Source organism: Pongo pygmaeus, chromosome 5, assembly GCF_028885625.2.
Source record: "Pongo pygmaeus isolate AG05252 chromosome 5, NHGRI_mPonPyg2-v2.0_pri, whole genome shotgun sequence".
Lineage (NCBI taxonomy): Eukaryota > Metazoa > Chordata > Mammalia > Primates > Hominidae > Pongo > Pongo pygmaeus.
The window spans coordinates 51,517,954-51,539,149 of NC_072378.2; the positions used below are offsets into that span (position 1 = coordinate 51,517,954).

The following is a 21,196-nucleotide window of genomic DNA, read 5'->3' on the forward strand; positions in this document are numbered from 1 at the left end:
CCCTAACATGGCCCCAGTGATGACTCCTTCCATGTTATGATTCTCTCCCTTTTAAGGTGGGCTAGACCTATTGACCGACTTCTACTGAACAGAATAGTGCAGATGTGATGGGATGGTGGGATGTCACTTCTGAGGTTAGGCTATAAAAAGACAATGGCTTCTGTTTTGGGTGTTCTCTCTTGGAGTGTTCTCCCTGAGGGAAGTCAGTTGTGTCCCAAGGCAGCCCTGTGGAGAAGCCTACATGGTAAGGGACTAAAGTATGCCGATAACTATGTGAGTGAGATAGGAAGCAGATCCTTTTCTAGCTCCCTTCCTGTGCAGTTGAGCTTTCAGATAAAATAGCAGCTCTGGCCTGCAGCATAAGTTCAACTCATGAGAGATTTGAGCCACAGGCACCCGCTGAGTCATGACTCAATTCCAAACCAATTGGAACTATGGAATAATACAATTCTGTTGTTTTAAACCACTAGGTTTTGGGGTAGTTAGTTATGCAACAATAGATAATGAATAATGAATACATCTATGCCTGTGCTTCTTTTGTTGGATCCTTTTCATTGATGGTCTCCCTAATAAACTGCTTGTATATAATAGATGCTTAATTTCACTAGAGAATGAATGAATGAATGACATGTCTTTCCTGAAAGAAATTCTGCTGTTTTTTTTGCAAAAAAAATTGTAAAACTTATTTATATCAGGGACTCTATCTTTGAAACAGGTTTATTTTTCTGTATTGCGTGTGATAATGTTTTATGCATATAGGATCTTAAATATTCTTGATTGGATTAGATGTCTCACTATTTTTTAAATACATAAAATATGTGAAGCTACCACAGTGCTGAATTAGAATACAGAGTTGGAGCTCTTCTGGATAAAACCCAAGCTTGTATGAATAAGTATAATGAAGACCAGTGAATTGATCTCAAGCCAACTCATAACCTCATAATGCTTATTTCATTATTTCTTCTTTTTTGATGTTCATTACGTCAGTCACATCTTTTATCACTTGTTTAATTAGAAAATGGGCATGGGAATAGGCAGAAAATTTGGTGACTCTCATATCCATAATTAAAGCTATAAATTGGAAAGATTTCCCTATTTGGGGAATTGACTCAATTCCAAATGGCAGGGGGAGTGGTCATAGAATTGCAAATAGTACTAGCCCAGGAGTTAGGAGACTTGAGTTTTTGTCTTAGTTTTGTTAGTAAGTAGTCCTGTAAGTATAAAAATTCAAGTCCTTTCCTTGTGCTTTAGTTTCTTTATCAGTAAAATGAGAAGGCTGGGCTAAGGCTCTCTGTTTCTTTCTAGGAAGAAAAACAAAAGGCCCCTGTGGCTAACTTCTGTGAACTAGGCACTATATAACTTTTACAAAAGATAAAAAACAAGGCTTATCATTTTTTAATGACTAAATTATTTGAACTTGAAAAAATTAGTAATTTGCAGATTGTATGCAAACTGTGATTGAAAAAAGTCAGAGAAATCAGAGTGAGCCTAGAAAGCAGGCTTCTGGGGAGAAGCAGATCTGCTGGGAATCACATGCCCCCAATAATGTGATGTTACCAACCGGAGTGCAGAAGCTATTTGGAAAGCTGACCAATGGGATTGGGTGAGATTCAGTAATTATCAGCAATTGACTAATATTTATCTTTTATTCCTTGTCAACATTTCCAGGTAGGAGCCTCGCCTCTGTCTGGCACAGGGTAAGTACTCAATAAATATTTGTGAAATGAATGATTTTTTTAAAAAGTTCCTCTTTTTCCAAGTTCCTGTTCCATGACTCCATAATTAAGCATCTATCATATGATAGGCACACTATAAAAGCCTGTTCAATGCACCCTCTTTCAGCATGATGGAGTGGCAAGATAAGGGACTTTGAAGGTGATCTTATTTGGGGTTAAAGGTATGGACTTGCAAAGGGTCCTTAACCTCTCTAAACTCCAATTTAATCACACATAGATTATTTTTCTAATCTCAAAGGACTGTTAGAACTACTTTAGAATAAATAAAACAGTTACACGTAACATCTGACCCAGAATATAAGTTCAATATATTTTAGTTGTTTTCTTTTATTGCTTCACTTCCATTTTTAGCCACCTTTTCTCTATTATTATGTCCATGCAAAACAAAAAAAGATGAAGCAAAGTAGCAATAATACATCAAAGCCCACAATAGAATTGGAAAACGCTGTGTGTGTGCCTTATGTGTGATTCACCCTGTGAGTTCTAGGGGCCAGATAAGATCTGGTTATGTTATGCATGATTATATTGAATTTTTCGTAGACTTTGAACCTTAGGAATTAAAAACATATCTTCTATTTTGTGATATTTTTGTAGTCTACATTGTCATTTGTTTGAAGATTCATTAATATTGACTAATAATGATGTCAGTTCTCTTAGCAGTGTAAAATACAATGACATCACTGAAATTCATGTAGAAGAAATTGTTTTTGTTTCATGACTTAATCTATCTCTTCTAAGAGCTGTTCGTTGACAAATTATTTTCATTATGTGAATGTTAGCTGGTGGGAGGGGGAGGATGGAGCTGAGGGCTAATGGGAGAGAATAAAATGGTCTAAGTATTTACAAATGAGATCTCTCTAGAGAAGTAGATTTTATCAGTTAATACAGCTAAAAAATAAATAAATAAATAAAAGCTAATGCTTCCTTCCTGTCTTCTCATTCTGGGTGTACATGGAACAGAATCAGTTGGAGATCCCACTACCTGCACAGGTTGTGAGCCCTGGGCAACCATTACTGACAGGAATTTGTTGTGTTCCTCATGATAAAAAAAAAAAATGCTTGAAAATGTCAATGTGTGTGTTTTCATGGCTTAGAACAATGCTTGAGAATATCTTTGTCTCTGTTTTCATGGCTTATGAATATAAAAATGGTAAGTTTTCACTCAAATCATTTGGTCAGCAGTCACAAATTCAGATATAATGTCATCTACCTTCACTCTTGTTCATTCTTTAACTGACTCTTGATTGTCAATCTTGTACCCTGGGTTAGTGAGTCTAGTCCTGCTGGTAATTGTTATGGTGCTGATTCCTGGGAATTTGGATTGGAGATGAAGGGAGGGAGAACTAAATAGAGGCAACTATCCATTATGAATATAAACATTACTGTGATTTCTTATAATGTATTTTTCTCTTACCCTGTATTAGAATCTGTAAAACCAAGGTTCCACATTCAGAACTCTAACTGCTCTGGCTTATTTGAGAAGTCTTTGTCAATGTAGGCCTCTTTACTATTATAGTTTTGGGCAGAAACCTTTGCAAGAGCCACTGAATTAATGAGATAGTACTTTGAGGAAAAATCGGAAAGAATTTATTGAATCCCTGAGTAGAAGGATTCTGTAGCAGAGGTTCTTATCAGTCTCTCAACAGAGGCTGGGCTGTAATAAAATTTTTACTGGTTTGCTGCAAATGAGAAAAGCACAAATAACAACTGTAAGTTTTCCATGAGACTAAAATATTTCAATTCGAATTGCTTTCTTTGTTCTCAAATTATAAATTTCTTGTCTTTTTGCTCGGAGAGGATTATTTCTTTTATGAGACAATGGTAAATAATAGTAAAAATGAATGGGAGTCTTTTAAAATGTTATTAATGTCATTAATTGGCAAAATATCATTTTAGTCCCCCTACATTAAAAAATTATGATCTGTAAAAAAATTAGGAAAACACTTCACTAGGGATAATCTATTATAATGATTTAAAAAATATAGTGAATAACCCCTCCATTTTTCCCACAAAATGAAAGTTTATATGGAAACTTATGTGCAAAGTAAAATTTCTCTGGTTGGAACAAGATGGGGGAGGCTACTGATCTTCTCCTCAGCTCCTGAGATAACCCTTTCATAGAATCCTTGGGCTCCCTCAAACATAGTTTTAGAAGGATTGGTTTGGATGACAGTTTTTCAACCTTGACACTCTTGCTGTTTTTGGCTGCAAAGCTGGAAAGTTCTTTGTTGTGGGGACTATCCTGTGCATTGTAGTTTGATTAGCAACATTGCATGTCTCTCTAATGCAAGGAGCACTCACCTCTTCTAATTATGAAAAACAAAAATGTCAGTAGCACCCACCTCTTCTAATCGTGAAGAAACGAAAACGTCTCCAGATACTGCTGAATGTCCCCTGTGTGTGGGTGCAGGGGTCAAAATTGCCCCCAGTTGAGAACTACTGTTCTAGGCAACATATGAACCCATACAGTGCAGATATGAAGAGATGAGCTAAGTAGTATTGTGATGCTTTTTGCTTTTCTAAAAAAAATCTGTTATTCCACCATATTTCCTCTGTTCAAACTATGTTTGGACTCTATGTGCCAAGGAAATTGAAGTCACAGCTGAAATGCAAAGAAAAACAAAATAAGGTAATGCTCAGCTTCTGATCTCCCAAGATCTAGAGCCTAGATTAAACAATAAATTTGGAAGAATACATAGCTATCCTGTTTTACCTGGCACAGTGAGTGAATATAAAACCTTCTAGGCTAGAAGAGACAGGCTAGAGATTTTAGAAAGGAAGTAAGAGTATTAGATGAGGTGTGAAAGTTCTGTGTGTATGGTGAGGGGGGCAGAATAGAATTTTTTTTAGAGTTGAGGATCTAAGATTAGAAAGCAGTCTTCCTCTCCCTGTGGATGAAGCCGTAAAAAGCAGAGAACTCCCAAGCAACCCTGGGATGGGCACCAGAGAATGGAAATGCCATTGTGGTCTGTCTAGGTGTAAGAAGACCAAAGAAAAACTGTCATGTTTCCTGCAGCCACAAAGAGGGACTGGAGAACATACAAAAGTTCTTGTGCCTTATTCCCTGCACCTTGCTCTGTGTGAAGGAAAATGAGCTATGAAACATGTCAAGGGGCATGTAGAGGTTTTGTCCTTGCAGGGGATGCCACATTGAAGACTACAGAGTGGAACAACCCTCTAAGGACTGAATGATACTCTAGTTACACTTCAACCAGTGCTGGCATAGAAGACGACATGTCTGCAGACCAGAGAGGACCTGATACATCTGATATGATTCCATAACAGGAGAGATACTGATCAAGATTGTGAAGAACATACATCCATCACCAATGCCTCAGTTCCTTACTGTAAGCCCTAGAATTGAAGAGTGATAGGTGAATCTCGAATGTCATGGAGCCTAAATCTGAAATGTCTAAGGGAAATCATAATCAGGAAGGCAGCTGAATTTACCACCATGTAATTGTATCATATTTTCTGCACTGTGCTGAATGGAGTTTGAGATGGACATCTATTCCTCTTCATCTCCACTTTGCATGTTCCCCATAATATTGCCAGTAGAATGATCTAACAAGTAAAATACCTTCATTCAAGCAAAAAGACAAAATACTAAAAAACTAAAAGTCCTTAGCTAAAAGCACCAAAGTTATCATTCAGTGACTAGATTAGCATTAGGATAAGAGAAAATAAAAACCACACTGAGATTTAGAGTTACTGAGGTCTGTAGCTTACTTTGACTGCTTCAAAAAATAAGATGATTGGATAGCAGGTGAGAGAAGTGGATATATATGTGATAAAGCAAATATAGGAAATGTTAATTATGGATTCTAAGTAGTGGATATATAAACATTCACTGCAAAGTTGCTTCAACTTTTCTGTATATTTGAAAATATTCACAGCATGTCAACAACACAAGCATGATAAAGCCACTGCTTGTGCTAAGACCAGCTTGTATTTAGTTTAGGCTTATTATGTAGTAGTAGAAACATTAGAAATAGTTTTAACCTCTTTAAATACACATATGTTTACGGGAAGGTTATATATATGTTTATATGTAATGAATGTGAACAAACAAGGGTCAGATACACACTCTGCTTCCCTCCAGTCCAATTTCGGCTGCTGTGCTGCACATTTTAGGAGTCCTATTAGAATTAGCCACATTCTCCCCACTTGCCCTTACTTCTCATATTTCACAACTCCCCCTGGAATTTTCTAATAATTGTACAGTAGTGCGTTGTGGTTCATCGTGACTTGACACTTTTGGGGGGGAATGTAAATAAAAATACTTCTCACTACTATTGAGGCCTTTGAAACATAAATTAGAATTCCTTGTCCTAATTTGCCGTTGACAAGTCTTAGAGGCAGAGGTAAAACAAAATTCTTGAACCAGCAAACTTGCTTCTACAAGTACAAAGGAATTTCAATAGTAGCCTCAGGAAAAAATGGATGGAACTGTCAGTCACATAAAAGAATTGAAGAGGGGAAAAGAACTGATGCTTCATGAAATGCGAGAATTCAAATGTTTCAGCATGTCACTGACCTCCATACTGAATCTTACATTCTTTGAATCCCTAAAGATAAAAAAAATGGTTAGGTATCTCCATTAAGGCCTAATAAAAAGTGTTCATATCTCACATATTAATTATATGTAGTATTCATCCCACATAACAATATCAAGTCATAAGAACTTCCGGTGTATAGCCATTTTGAATATCTGTAATACCTCTTTTAAAATTGAAATATAATTAGCATGTCATAAAAGGCATTGATTTTAAATATTCAGCTGGATTTTTTTGGCAATGTAACTGCTCTCCTAAAATATTTGTGACATTCTTAAATTGGGTCAAAAATTTCAAATAATTTCGAGTGTCTCATTGCTAATTAGCAGTTATATGAAATTAATAGTAAGTATTGCTCTAAGTAGTAATCTAAGTAGTTCATGACCATACTTGAAATTGTGTATGATAATGAACCTTCTTCAAGTTCAATTTGATATGTTTCCTGGGAGGAGGGAGCAAATAAATCTTACTAGATGACTGTAAATGTTTGTGTTGTATAGGCTTTAAAATCTTGACGAAACCTGGGAGTTTTGACTGATATAATTAATTTCAAAAACAACAATAACAACAAAACACACACACAAACTTTATTATGACTGGAGAAAAATAAATTCCAAATAAGGTAGTAAATTGAGGTTTGTTTTTACAGCTCCTAAGTACAAGGGTACTGTTCGCCCCAGAGAGAAGCTGACTGCTATCATAGCAGCCAGTAACCAATGCCCATGGAGTCCCTCCTCTCAGTATTGCCTGAGTACATCTGCCCCTAAGGAGCCACCCTCAGGTTTGTTGTAGGACCAGAAACTCTGTTGGTCTGTGTGAGTGTGCAGTGCTGGAATCCTGTGCTAGGTCTAAAACCTCTTCCCTCCAACAGAACCATTAAATATGCACCTACTCTGTGGAAGGTATTGGATAGGTATACTACATTCCTTATTTCCTTGTATCCTCTTCATCAAACTATTCCCATTTTAGAGCTAAAGCCTATGAAGCTTTGAAAAACTAAGAAAATTTTCAAAATCATCCAGCTAGTAAGTGGTATACCTTCTAAATGGACTGTGTTGACACTATCAGAAAGTTAAAATTAAATTAATTCAGTGAGATAACTGTATTAAAACAAAGTTTAATTTGGAATGTTTAACACATATAGTTAATAAACATTAAGCACCATAAAAGTTAGGTATAACACATTCTAAAGGTTTTTATTACTGTTTATAGAAGAGAAGAAGGGGAGAGCCTATTAATTAAACAAAAATGGCTTTACTTTTATCCGTTTAATTTGTTTATGATCATGATTAATATTTTATTTGAATGCAGCGTTCCATGAAAAATAAGTCTGAATGCCACTGATCTGGTCTAACTCTCCCATAATATAGATAAATAAACTGAGGTCTACAAAATTGTTTGTATTAGGTTACTCCAAACTGAGTGGGAAAGCCAGAATTAGTTTGACCCAGTTTGACAAACGCATATACAGTTTCTGTTATGCAAGTTACCCTGAGCTAGTTAAACAAGGTGATATGCATAATCCTGGTTCTCTACCAGCTCACAGTCTATGAGAGAACACAAGTTTCGTGATGATAAGGCTATTAATGTTTCTGCCTTATCTCATTGCTGATTGTTTAATTCTACCAGTTCGTACAGACTGTCTGTCATCTGCCAATCCTTAAAAGAGAGGACCATACTATAATCATTTCATACTAAGTATGAGTAGCTTTGCTCAAGACTCACTTATTAGATTTGCTTCCCTGTCCTTAAGAGGGTAGCCACAGAGAACTGTGTACTTTGGGTAGAGGAAAAAGGGAGAAGGAGAAGGAGACTGTCTGAAAGATAAATGAGTCCTGAAGTGGCATGGGTGGATGGTAGGCTTGGGAATGCAGGAGACAAACTTTGCCTATGTTATTATTTACCCACACTTTTCCTAGGCCCTAGAGTCTCGGGCATGTTATTACAGGGTCTTGAGCAGACAGATAGCTCAAGTAAAAATATAAGCATTGACTTTAGCAGGTGATGATATGTATTAGGCTGCTCTTGCATTGTTATAAAGGAATACCTGAGACTGGGTAATTTATAAAACAAAGAAGTTTAATTTGGCTTATGGTTCTGCAGGCTGTACAGGAAGCATATCGGCATCTGTTTGGCTTCTGAGTAGGCCTCAGGAAACTTACAATTATGGCTGAAGGCAAATGGGGAGGAGGCACATCACATAGTGAGAGCAGGAACAGGAGAGAGATGGGGGAGATGCCACACACTTTTCAACCACTATATCTCTCAAGAACTCACTCATTATAATGAGGACAGTACCAAGAGAATGGTGCTAAACTCTTCAGGAGAAATCTGCCCCCAGGATCCAATCACCTCTCATCGGGCCCCACCTCCAACTGGCGATTACATTTCAACATGAGATTTGGGTGGGGACACATATCCAAAGCTATATCACAATGTCATAATCATTAACATCAATTTTCACATCTCTAAAATAGTAATTACAATAGTGTAAATAATAATATAAATGAAACTTAATTGAGATAATGCTTATGAATGTCTTAGGACAGTGCTCAATTTAATGGGCCTCAGGGCAGTCCTGACCATAGAATGCTACCCAGAATAACTGAAGGTGACTGGCTATTGTTTGGGAATTAATTACAATGACCTTGCCTGGCCATTTGGCCAGTACATTGGTTACCTTTGCTTATTATAAAGCCAGAGTTTGGGGAAGTCTCTCTACCTGGAGAGACTTTCTTTGCAGGGCATCTTGAATTATTCTGATTTTTTAGTTGCGTTCAGAAATGGCTAATTCCTGGAGAGATAACCCAGATGCAGACTATAAACTTGTGTGATGGACCTGCTAATGTGGGGAAACCCATGGCTTCCTGGCAGTGAACTTGGTTACACCAACCAAGAAAAGAAAGACCCTTGAGCAGGATTGGTGCATAATCACTCCCCTCAATATTATCACTCCATGAACCAATGTTAGACCTCTGCACAGGTGGAGGTTCGTGCTTGAGGGCCATTGAACACTACCCATTTCCCTAATGCATCATAATTAAACACCTGTGCTAAGTAACTTCTTACTGATCCACTGTGGAAATTTGCTGGGTGCTCAACAGTCCTTGACATTTTCTATCTCTTACTTGGGAGGGAGGTCTCAGGGTTATGCTTTGGTTCTCCTGGGGGAAAAAAAAAAAACAGCCCAGCAACTTCTTTCTACCCCATGAAAAACTGTTATTGAGATGTGGATTTCAGGGCCTTTCAAAGACACTTAGGGAAGAAAATATTTTGTGAATTTAGGAGGCATTCCTGTTTTCTCAAAAGCAGTGGTAATTAAAATGCACTGTCCAACGGGGAAAACTGTGACGTGCATGAGAGCGCTTTTTTTTTTTTTTGAGATGGAGTTTTGCTCTTGTTGCCCAAGCTGTGGTGCAATGGCACGATCTCAGCTCACTGCAACCTCTGCCTCCTGTGGTCAAGCAATTCTTCGGCCTCAGCCTCCCGAGTAGCTGGGATTACAGGCACACACTACCACACCCAGCTAATTTTTAGTAGAAACGAAGTTTCACTATGTTAGCCAGGCTGGTCTCGAACTCCTGACCTCAGATGGTCCGCCCGCCTCGGCCTCCCAAAATGCTGGGATTACAAGCCTGAGCCCTGCACCTGGCCTGAGGGTGCTGGGTTTTTTTTGTTTTGTTTTGTTTTTTTAATTGTGTTTTTAATGTCACTGATTCAGTGAAGAGAATGTCTAAGAAAGTAGCATGTTTTTAATGAAGTTGGCTGTGCTATTAATATGAGAAATAGGTATAAATTAGGTAAACTAATGTTGCAATGTGTCAAAAGCTCAGCAAAAGGGCCCTTCTCCATTGTCATTCACGATTGCAATACACTTCTATACTGCTGCATTGAGCCTTTTTCTTTCATCTTGAACAGCAACCAGAAAACAGGTTTGGCTCTACGATAAATTTGTGGCTTAAGTGGAGTCTGCCTTCAACTCGTATCACTTCTCTTTCTTGGTAAGAACCTCACATTTTGGGTGTTGTGTCTCTTTTCTGTTTACATTGTTCCCTCTGTCAAAACAAGAAATAATAATAGCTAATGGATACTCTTTATTGAGTATCTATCTAATCTTGTCTGTATTGTCCACGCACACTGAATAAAGCACATTTTTTAACCCCTATGTTACAGCTGAAGTAAGTTATGCTGAGAGAGGTTAAGGCAAGTTTATTGTGTCCTATAGTACTTATGTGTCATGGTTGGCCATTAAACCTACAATCTGTGTGACACCAAATCTGTGAACTTTCCAATCAAGGAGAGAATCCTTATCTGTAATTTGTGCTTGGTGATTGTTTCAGTAATTACTCTTTAGAAAATGTGTTCTCTAGATTAGGTCCTTTATTTTAAGCTTTTAAGTTCTAGCACTGCATTGAAATGCCTGGCAAGGAAAATCTTGGACATTATCAAAAAGGTAGGGAGAAATTGAGAAATCCATTCAGATATATGGTGTATTGAGGCAATTCTCCAGATTTTCTTAATTTTGTCACTTAAGGTGATTAATTTGGGGAGAATTCTGTGCATTCAATTCCCTACCCATTTTCCCCTTTTCTTCACTTTCCTAGAAAAATATAGAACCCTGTATTTGTAGAACAAGCAAGAATCCCTGAGGAAAATATCATTAGTGTGGCTTTGGGGATGTAAGGCTACAACTTTATGTTTCTAGAGTCAAATGTGCCTTCAGTTCTGCTCAGTAATTCTTTCCTATATTCCATGTCTTTCATTTCCAACAATAGCTATTCCACACCTTTATCACATTCTTCAGGATTTAACCACCTCTCAGGTGATGACCACAATCTGAATTCACAGAGACAAAGCTCTCAAATAAGAATTCCATATCCTCCTTGGGATTCCAATGGATATAAAAACCATGTCTATTCTCTTTCTCATTTCTCTCTTTTTAGAAAAAGATATGTCTGTTCTTTTCCTCAGAGATAATCATTTCACCATTGTGTTCTGGATCTTCTTAACAGCTCTGCCTTGCTCTATCTATCATTTCTTCTTTCTCTCTTCTGCAACTTTTGTATTTTCTTTTCTACTGATTGCTTCCTTTTACTTATAAACATGCTCTAGTTTCTCTTGTCTTACAAAATCAAAATAATAATTCTTAAAAATGATCAAACTTCTTTTGATCTTACATCTCCTCTATTGTTTTATCCTCATTTTTCTTACAGGTTTATTGATTTTTTTTCCCCAGCCTTTGGTTCACTTCCCCACTGCCTGATAACTCTCCACTCCCTTGCAACCAGCCTTCTATCTCCTCCACTGCATGAAGCTTATGACTTCTGAACCACGCAGCCCCATCGACAACTCAGTCCTGGTTTCATTGAGCATGTCTGTGTAATTGAATACTCTTGTCTTATCTTCCTTGACATTTTTCTTCTGTCTTTCCTTTTGATTCTTGCAGTCTTTCCAGTCAACATCATAGACATTTTTTCCTCCACTTAATCTATAAATATGGGATAGGTTCTTCCCTCAGTTGTCTTTTCCCGCTTTACACTCTGTCCTTAGGTGACCTTATCTAGGCCTGTGACTTTCCCTACACTCTGATGATGTGCAATTCTGTATCTCTTTCTCAGATCTCTATTCTGATTTCTCCAATAACATAACAAACCATTTGTTGTTATCACTTGGCTGTACTGTGGGATCCCCAGATTCATCATGCATTCATTCATCATCTCCCCCTACACACCTCATCACAAATCTTTTCTTTATAAAAAATGTATTTCGGACAGGTGCAGTGGCTCACGTCTGTAATCCCAGCACTTTGGGAGGCCGAGGCTGGCGGATCACGAGGTCAGGAGATCGAGACCATCCTGGCTAGCACAGTGAAACCCCGTCTCTACTAAAAATACAAAAACAAAAAATTAGCCAGGCATGGTGGCGGGTCCCTGTAGTCTCAGCTACTCAGGAGGCTGAGGCAGGAGAATGGCGTGAACCCAGAAGGCGGAGCTTGCAGTGAGCCGAGATCACGCCACTGTACTCCAGCCTGGGTGACAGAGCAAGACTCTGTCTCAAAAAAAAAATCTATATATATGTATATATATATTATATATATGTGCATTTACATATATTTACATATGTATATTTATATATATTTATATATGTATTTATATATTTATATTTGTATTTATATATTTATATATATATTTATATGTGTATTTTTATATTTATATATATTTATATATGTATTTATATATTTATATATTTATATATGTATTTATATATATTTATATATGTATTTATCTTTATATATTTATATATTTATATATTATATATTTATGTATAGATTTATATTTATATATTTTGTATATTTTATATGTTTATATTTATATATTTATATATAAATATATTTATATTTATATATTTATATATAAATATATTTATATTTATATTTATATTTTATTTATAAAATATATTTATATTTATATTATCTCTATATTTGTATTTATATATCATATATTATATTATATAATATGATATATAAATATAAATCTATATATAAATATATAAATATATATATTTTATATATAAATATATAAATCTATATATTTATATATAAATATATAAATATATATAAATATATAAATATATATATTTATATATAAAATATAATATATATATTTTATATATAAATATATAAATATATAAATATATTTTTATATATAAAATATATAAATATATAAATATATTTTTATATATAAAATATATAAATATATTTTTATATATAAAATATATAAATATATAAATATATTTTTATATATAAAATATATAAATATATAAATATATTTTTATATATAAAATATATAAATATATAAATATATTTTTATATATAAAATATATAAATATATAAATATATTTTTATATATAAAATATATAAATATATTTTATATATAAAATATATAAATATATAAATATATAAATGTATATTTATATATAAATATATATATTTATATATGTATATTTATATATAAATATACATATATAAATATATATATTTATATATAAATATATAAATATACATATATAAATATATATTTATATATAAATATATAAATATATATATATAAATATATATTTATATATAAATATATAAATATATATTTATATATAAATATATAAATATATATTTATATATAAATATATAAATATATATATAAATATATAAATATATATTTATATACAAATATATGAATATATATAATATATAAATATATTTTATATATAAAATATATAAATATATAAATATATATAAAATCTATATTTTAATATAGATATAAATATATAAATATCTATATTTTAATATGGATATAAATATATAAGTGTATATATTTTATATATATTATATATAAATATATATAAAATATATAAATATATATTTATAAAAAATATATAAATATATATACATAGATTTATATATATAAAATATATAAATATATATACATATATTTATATATATTATATATAAAATATATAAAATATATAAATATATATTTATATGTAATAAAGTATATAAATATATGTTTATATGTAATAAAGTATATAAATATATGTTTATATGTAATAAAATATATAAATATATGTTTATATGTAATAAAATATATAAATATATGTTTATATGTAATAAAATATATAAATATATGTTTATATGTAATAAAATATATAAATATATGTTTATATGTAATAAAATATATAAATATATGTTTATATGTAATAAAATATATAAATATATGTTTATATGTAATAAAATATATAAATATATGTTTATATGTAATAAAATATATAAATATATGTTTATATGTAATAAAATATATAAATATATGTTTATATATTAAAATATATATATTTCAATAGGTTTTTTTGGGAACAGGTGGTGTTTGGTTACAGGAATAAGTTCTTTAGTGGTGATTTGTGAGATTTTGGTGCACCCATCACGCAAGCAGTGTTCACTGTACCCTATTTGTAGTCTTTTACCCTTTGCCATCCCTTACCCTTTCTCCTGAGTATGCAAAGTCCAATGTATCACTCATACCTTTGTGTCCTCAAAGCTTAGCTCCCACATATGAGTGAGAATATACAATGTTTGGTTTTCCATTCCTGATTTACTTCACTTAGAGTAATAGTCTCCAACTGCAACAGGTTGCTGTGAATGCCATTATTTCATTCCTTTTTATGGCTGAGTCATATTCCATATATATAGATATAGATATAGATATGCATATACACACATATGCATGTATATAATATTTTCTTTGTCCACTTGTTGATTGATGGGCATTTGGGCTGGTTCCATATTTTTGCAATTGCAAATTGTGCTGCTATAAATGTGTGTGCAAGTATCTTTTTCATATAATGACTTCTTTTCCTCTGGGTAGATACCCAGTGGTGGGATTGCTGGATCAAATGGTAGATCTACTTTTAGTTCTTTAAGAAATCTCCACACTGTTTTCCATAGTGGTTGTACTAGTTTATATTCCAACCAGCAGTGTAGAAGTGTTCCTTTTTCACTGCATTCATGCCAACACAGGGTATTTTTTAGTTTATTGATTATGGCCATTCTTGCAGGAGTGAAGTGGTATCACATTGTGGTTTGGATTTGCACTTCCCTGATAATTAGTGATGTTGGGCATTTTTCCACATGTTTGTTGGCTATTTGTTTATCTCCTTTTGAGAATTGTCTATTCATTACCTTAGCCCACTTTTTGATGGAATTGTTTGTTTTTTTTTTTTCTTGCTGATTTGTTTGAATTCTTTGTAGATTCTCGACATTAGTCCTTCATCAGATGTATAGATTGTGAAGGTTTTTCTCCCACTCCGTGTGTTGTCTGTTAACTCTGTTGATTATTTCTTTTGTGTGTGGAAGATTTTTAGTTTAATTAAGTCTTATCTATTTATCTTTATTTTTGTTGCATTTGCTTTTGGGTTCTTGGTCATGAAGTCTTTGCATAAGCCAATGACTAGAAGGGTTTTTCTGATGTTATCTTCTAGAATCTTTATGGTTTCAGGTCTTAGATTTAAGTCTTTGATCCATCTTGAGTTAATTTTTGTATAAGGTGAGAGATGAAGATCCAGTTTCATTCTTATACACCTGGCTTGCCAATTATCCCAGCACCATTTGTTGAATAGGATATCCTTTCCTCACTTTATGGGTTTTTTTTGTTTGTTTGTTTTACTTTATCAGAGGTCAGTTGGCTGTAAGTATTTGGCTTTATTTCTGAGCGCTCTATTCTGTTCCATTGGTCTATATGCCTATTTTTATACCAGTACCATGCTGTTTTGGTGACTATGGCCTTATAGTATAGCTTGAGTTGGTTTATGTGATGCCTCCAGATTTGTTCTTTTTGCTTAGTCTTGCTATGTCTATGTGGGCTCTTGTTTGGTTCCATATGAAAGTTAGGATCGTTTTTTCTTGTTCTATGAAGAATGGTGGTGGTCTTTTGTTGGGAATTTCACTGACTTTTGTAGATTGCTTTTGGCAGTATGGTCATTTTCACAATATTGATTCTACCCATCCATGAGCATGGGATGTGTTTCCATTTGTTTGTGTTGTCCATTATTTCTTTCAGCAGTGTTTTGTAGTTTTCCTTGTAGAGGTTTTTCATATCCTTGGTTGGGTACATTCTGAAGTATTTTATTTTATTTGCAGATTGTGAAAGAGGTTGAGTTATTGATTTGATTCTCAGCTTTGTCACTTTGTTGGTGTATGGCAGAACTACTGATTTGTGTGCATTAATTTTGTATCTGCAACTTTGCTGAATTCGTTTACCAGTACTAGGAGCTTTTTGAATGAGTCTTTAGGGTTTTCTACGTATACAATTTTATCATCAGCAAGCAGTAACAGTTTGACGTCCTCTTTACTGATTTGGATGCTCCATTTTTCTTTCTCTTGTCTGGCTAGTACTTCTAGTAGTATGTTGAATAGAAGTGATGAAAGTGGGCATCATTGTCTTATTCCAGTTCTCAGGGGAAATGCTTTCAACTTTTCCTTGTTCAGTATAATGTTAGCTGTGGGTTTGTCATAGATGGCTTGTGTTACCTTAAGGTATGTCCGTCTCATGCCAATTTTGCTGAGAGTTTTAATCATAAAGAGATGCTAGATTTTGTCAAATGCTTTTTCTGCAACTATCAATATGATCATATGATTTTTGTTTTTAGTTATCTTTATGTGGAGTATCACATTTATTGACTCGTGGATGTTAAACCATCCCTGGTAATGAAACCCACTTGATCATGGTGGATTATCTTTGATATGCTGTTGGATTCAGTTTGCTAGTATTTTGTTGAGAATTTTTGCATCTATATTCATCAGGATATTGGTGTATAGTTTTCTTTTTTTTTGTTATATCATTTCCTAGTTTTGTCATTAGGGTGATACTGGCTTTATAGAATGCTTTAGGGAGGATTCCCTCTTTCTCTATCTTTTGGAATAATATCAATAGGATTGGTACCAATTCTTCTTTGAATGTCTGATAGAATTGAGCTGTGAAGCTCTCTGGTCCTGGAATTTTTGTTGTTGTTGTTGGCAGTTTTTTAATTACCATTTCAATCTCACTGCTTTTTATTGGTCTGTTCAGAGATTCTATACCTTTCTGGTTTAATCAAGGAGGGTTGTATATTTCTAGGAATTTATTCATCTCTTCTAGATTTTCTAGTTTATGTGCATAAAGGTGGTTAAATAATATTTTGTATTTCTGTGGAATCAGTTGTAATATCTCCCGTTTCATTTCCAATTGAGCTTATTTGGATCTTCTCTCTTCTTTTCTTGGTTAATCTTGCTAATGGTCTATCAATTCTATTTATCTTTTCAAAGAACCAGATTTTTGCTTCACTTATCCTTTATATTTTTTTGTTTGTTTCAATTTCATTTAATTCTGCTCTGATCTTTGTTATTTCTTTTCTTCTGCTGGGTTTAAGTTTGGATTGTTCTTGTTTCTCCAGTTACGTGAGGTGTGACCTTAGATTTTTTATTTGTGCTTTTTCAGACTTTTTGATGTAGGCATTTAATACTATGAACTTTCCTTTTAGCACTGCTTTTGCTGCATCCCATAGGTTTTGATAGGTTGTGTCACTATTATCATTCAGTTCAGAGAATTTTTAAATTTCTATCTTGATTTTATTATTGACCCAATGATAATTCAGGAGCAGGTTATTTCATTTCCATGTATTTGCATGATTTTGAAGGCTCCTTTTGGAATTGATTTGCAATTTCATTCCACTATGGTCTGAGAGAGTACTTGATATAATTTTGATTTTCTTAAATATACTGACACTTGTTTTGAGGCCTATTATATGGTCTATCTTGGAGAATGTTCCATGTGTTGATTAATAGAATGTATATTATGCAGTTGTTGGGTAGAATGTTCTGTAAATATCTGTTAAGTCCATTTGTTGTAGGGTACACATTAAGTCCACTGTTGGTTGTTGACTTTCTGTCTTGATGGCCTGTCTAGTGCTGCCAGTGGAATATTAAAGTCCTCCACTATGATTGTGTTGCCATCTATCTCATTTCTTAGGTCTAGTAGTAATTGTTTTACAAATTTGGGAGCTCCAGTGTTAGGTGCACATATATTTAGAATTGTGATATTTTCCTGTTGGACTAGTCCTTTTATCATTATATAATGTCCCTCTTTGTTTTTTATAACTGCTGTTGCTTTAACATTTGTTTTGTCTGCTGTAAGAATAGCTAGTCCTGCTCACTTTTATGTCCATTTGCATGGATTATCTTTTCTCACCCCATACCTTAATTTTATGTGAGTCCACAGCAGAAACTTGGTTAGTGAATTCTTATCCATTCTGCCATTCTGTGTCTTTTAAGTGGAGCATTTAGGCCATTTATATTCAATGTTAGTATTGAGATGTGAGGTACTATTCTATTCATCATGCTATTTGTTGCCTGAATACCTGTTTTTTTTTTTTAATTGTGTTACCATTATATAGGTCCTGTGAGATTTATGCTTTAAGGAGGTTCTATTTTGGTATATTTCAAGGATTTGTTTCAGGATTTACAGCTCCTTTTAGCAGATCTTGTAGTGCTGACTTCTTGGTGGCGAATTCTCTCAGCATTTGTCTATCTGGAAAAGACTGTAACATTCTTTCATTTATCAAGCTTAGTTTCACAGGATACAAAATTCTTGGCTCATAATTATTTTGTTTAATGAGGATAAAAATAGGACCCCAATCCCTTCTATCATGTAAGGTTTCTGCTGAGAAATCTGCTGTTAATCTGAGAGGTTTCCCTTTGTAGGTTACCTGATTCTTTTGCCTCACAGATCTTATGATTCTTTCCTTCATCTTGACATTAGATAACCTGATGAGTATGTGCCTAAGTGATGATCTTTTTGTGATGAATTTCCTGGGTCTTCTTTGAGTTTCTTGTATTTGGATGTCTAGGTCTCTAGCAAGGCTGGGGAATTTTCCTTGATTATTCCCTCAAATATGTTTTCCGAACTTTTAGATTTCTCTTCTTCCTCAGGAACATCCATTATTCTTAGGTTTGGAAATTTAACATAGTCCCAAATTTCTTGGAGTCTTTGTTCATTTTTTAAATTCTTTTTTCTTTGTCTTTGACAGATTGGGTAAATTCAAAAGCCTTGTATTCGAGTTCTGAAATTCTTTCTTCTTCTTTTCAATTCTATTGCTGAGACTTTACAGCATTTCTCTAAGTGTGTCCTTGATCTCCAGAATTTGTGATTGTTTTTTATTTGTGCTATTTATTTCACTGATGAATTTTCCTTTCATATCCTGTATCATGTTTTTGATTTCTTTAAGTTGGATTTCACCTTTGTCTGGTGCCTCCTTGATTAGTTTAATAATCAACCTTCTGAATTATTTTCCTGGCAATTCAGAGGTTTTATTCTCATTTGGATCCATTGCTGGTGAGCTGGTATGATCTTCTGGGGGTGTTAAAGAAATTTGTTTTGTCATATTACCAGAATTGTTTTTCTGGTTCCCTCTCATTTGGGCAGACTATGTCAGAGGGAAGATCTGGGATTCAAGTGCTGCTGTTCAGATTCTTTTGCCCCACAGTGTGCTCCCTTGATGTGGTATTCTTCCCCTTCCCCTAGGAATGGGGATTCCTGAGAGCTGAACTGTAGTGATTGTTTTTCTTCTTCTGAGTACTGAGACTGGTAGTGGGGAGTTTCTGCAAAGAGTCCTGTGATGTGATCTGTCTTCAGGTCTCACAGCCATAAATACCAGCACCTGCCCCCATGGAGGTAGCAGGGGAGTGAAGTGGACTTTGTGAGGTCCTTGGTGGTGTTTTTGTTTAGTGTGCTGGTTTTGTGTTGGTTGGCCTCTGGCCAGGAGATGGTGCTTTCAAGAGCACCTTAGCTATGGTCCTATAAGGAGGATACAAACTTGCCCCAGGGACACCTGGTTAAACATTTAGCTTTCTCAGGCAGTGGGCAGGGTCATAGAGCTTCTACGAAATTATGACCTTTGGCTAGAGAAAGACCACCTGGTGGGGACAGGGATAGGCTCAGCCTCTCCTTGGGCAGGGCTTGCTGTGGCTGCTGTAGGGGATAGGTGTGTGGTTCCCAGTCCAGTGGATTTATATTCCCGGGGGATTATGGCTGCCTTTGCTGAGTCATACGGGTTGCCAGGGAATTGAGGGAAAGCCAGCAGTCACAGGCCTCACCCCACTCCCATGCAAACAGCAGTCCTAAAGGCCAATCTCACTCTCACCATGCCCCTGCAACAGCATTGATTCTATTTCCAGGCTGCTGGTGACCAGGGCTGAGAACCTACTCTAGACTGCCAGCTTCCCCGCTGAGAAAGCAAGCAGATTTCACAGTTTTTCCACATCTCAGGGAGCCTGCAGCAGCTATACAGTTCCTTCAAAGGGTCTGTGGATTCTCTCAGCTTTCCTGGTTTGTTCCTATGGTAGTTTTTGGAGCAAAAGTTCACAATGTGAGTCTCCACATGCTGCTGTGTCTGTCCGAACAGGAGCTGCAAGCTAGTCCTGCCTCCTATCCACCACATTAATACTCATCCTGAATCTTACTCCTGATCCTCCTTAACAACACAGCCATTCAGCTATATTCCCAAGCCAGAAATGTAAGAATCTTCTCATATTCTTCCAACTCTCACCCTCCTTGCCACATGCAATTTGTTATCAATTCCCTCTAAATATTTCTTTTGTATTTTTAATATTTTTAGCTCTATTGAGGTATAATTGACAAAATTATATGTATTCAAGGTATATACAACATGATATTTTGATATACCTCTACATTTTGAAATGGCTACCTCAGTCAAGCTAATAAATATATGCATGACCTAAGCTTTTGTGTGCATGTGATGAGACTGCTTAACATCTACTTGCTTAGTAAGTATAAATCTACATACTTGTTTTTGTCTTATTATCTGTTCAGTCTTATTACTTCAGTTCAGGCTTTCATCACTGTTGGCTGGACCACTTCAACAACCTCCTGACTGATACGGTTATTACACTATTGGAAGCAAGGAAATCAATCAAAACCTTTTGCAGCAGTTTAGGCTCATGATGAAGTCTGCCTTAACTAGGGTAATGACTTTGGGGATGGAGGATGAGGGAAGTGAGGCAGGGGAACAATGGAAGAAAACAGAGAATGTATGAAACAGTTGTGAAAAACTGGAAATTGAACTGACCAGAGAAATGCATGAGATTTCTTAGATAGCCTGAGATCCACTTGAAAAACTCTGATTCTCTAGTGGACCCATTCTGTACAAATGTGATACCTCTAGCAGCCCCTGTATAAGTGAAGAGAAGTGGGTGTTTAACTTTGTAATGGGTTAACATTTTTATGGATGTTGAGATGGGGTGAATATATTTTGCAAGTGGGAGGAACATGAATCTTTGGGGTCCACATGTCATACTACAGTAGG

General features: G+C 34.7%; 1 long non-coding RNA gene across 2 annotated transcripts in view; it reads left to right on the top strand.

Annotated features, from left to right (window-relative positions):
* Nucleotides 1-21,196, top strand: part of LOC134739725 (uncharacterized) — a 363,533-nt gene that overhangs the window by 160,992 nt on the left and 181,345 nt on the right. Inside the window, exon 4 of one of the 2 annotated variants that reach the window (XR_010126717.1) lies at nt 1,673-1,697. This is a non-coding gene — a long non-coding RNA (uncharacterized LOC134739725). Of the gene's footprint in view, nt 1-1,668; nt 5,351-21,196 lie in introns of those variants that run through there. The other variant, XR_010126718.1, reaches the window with a different exon arrangement.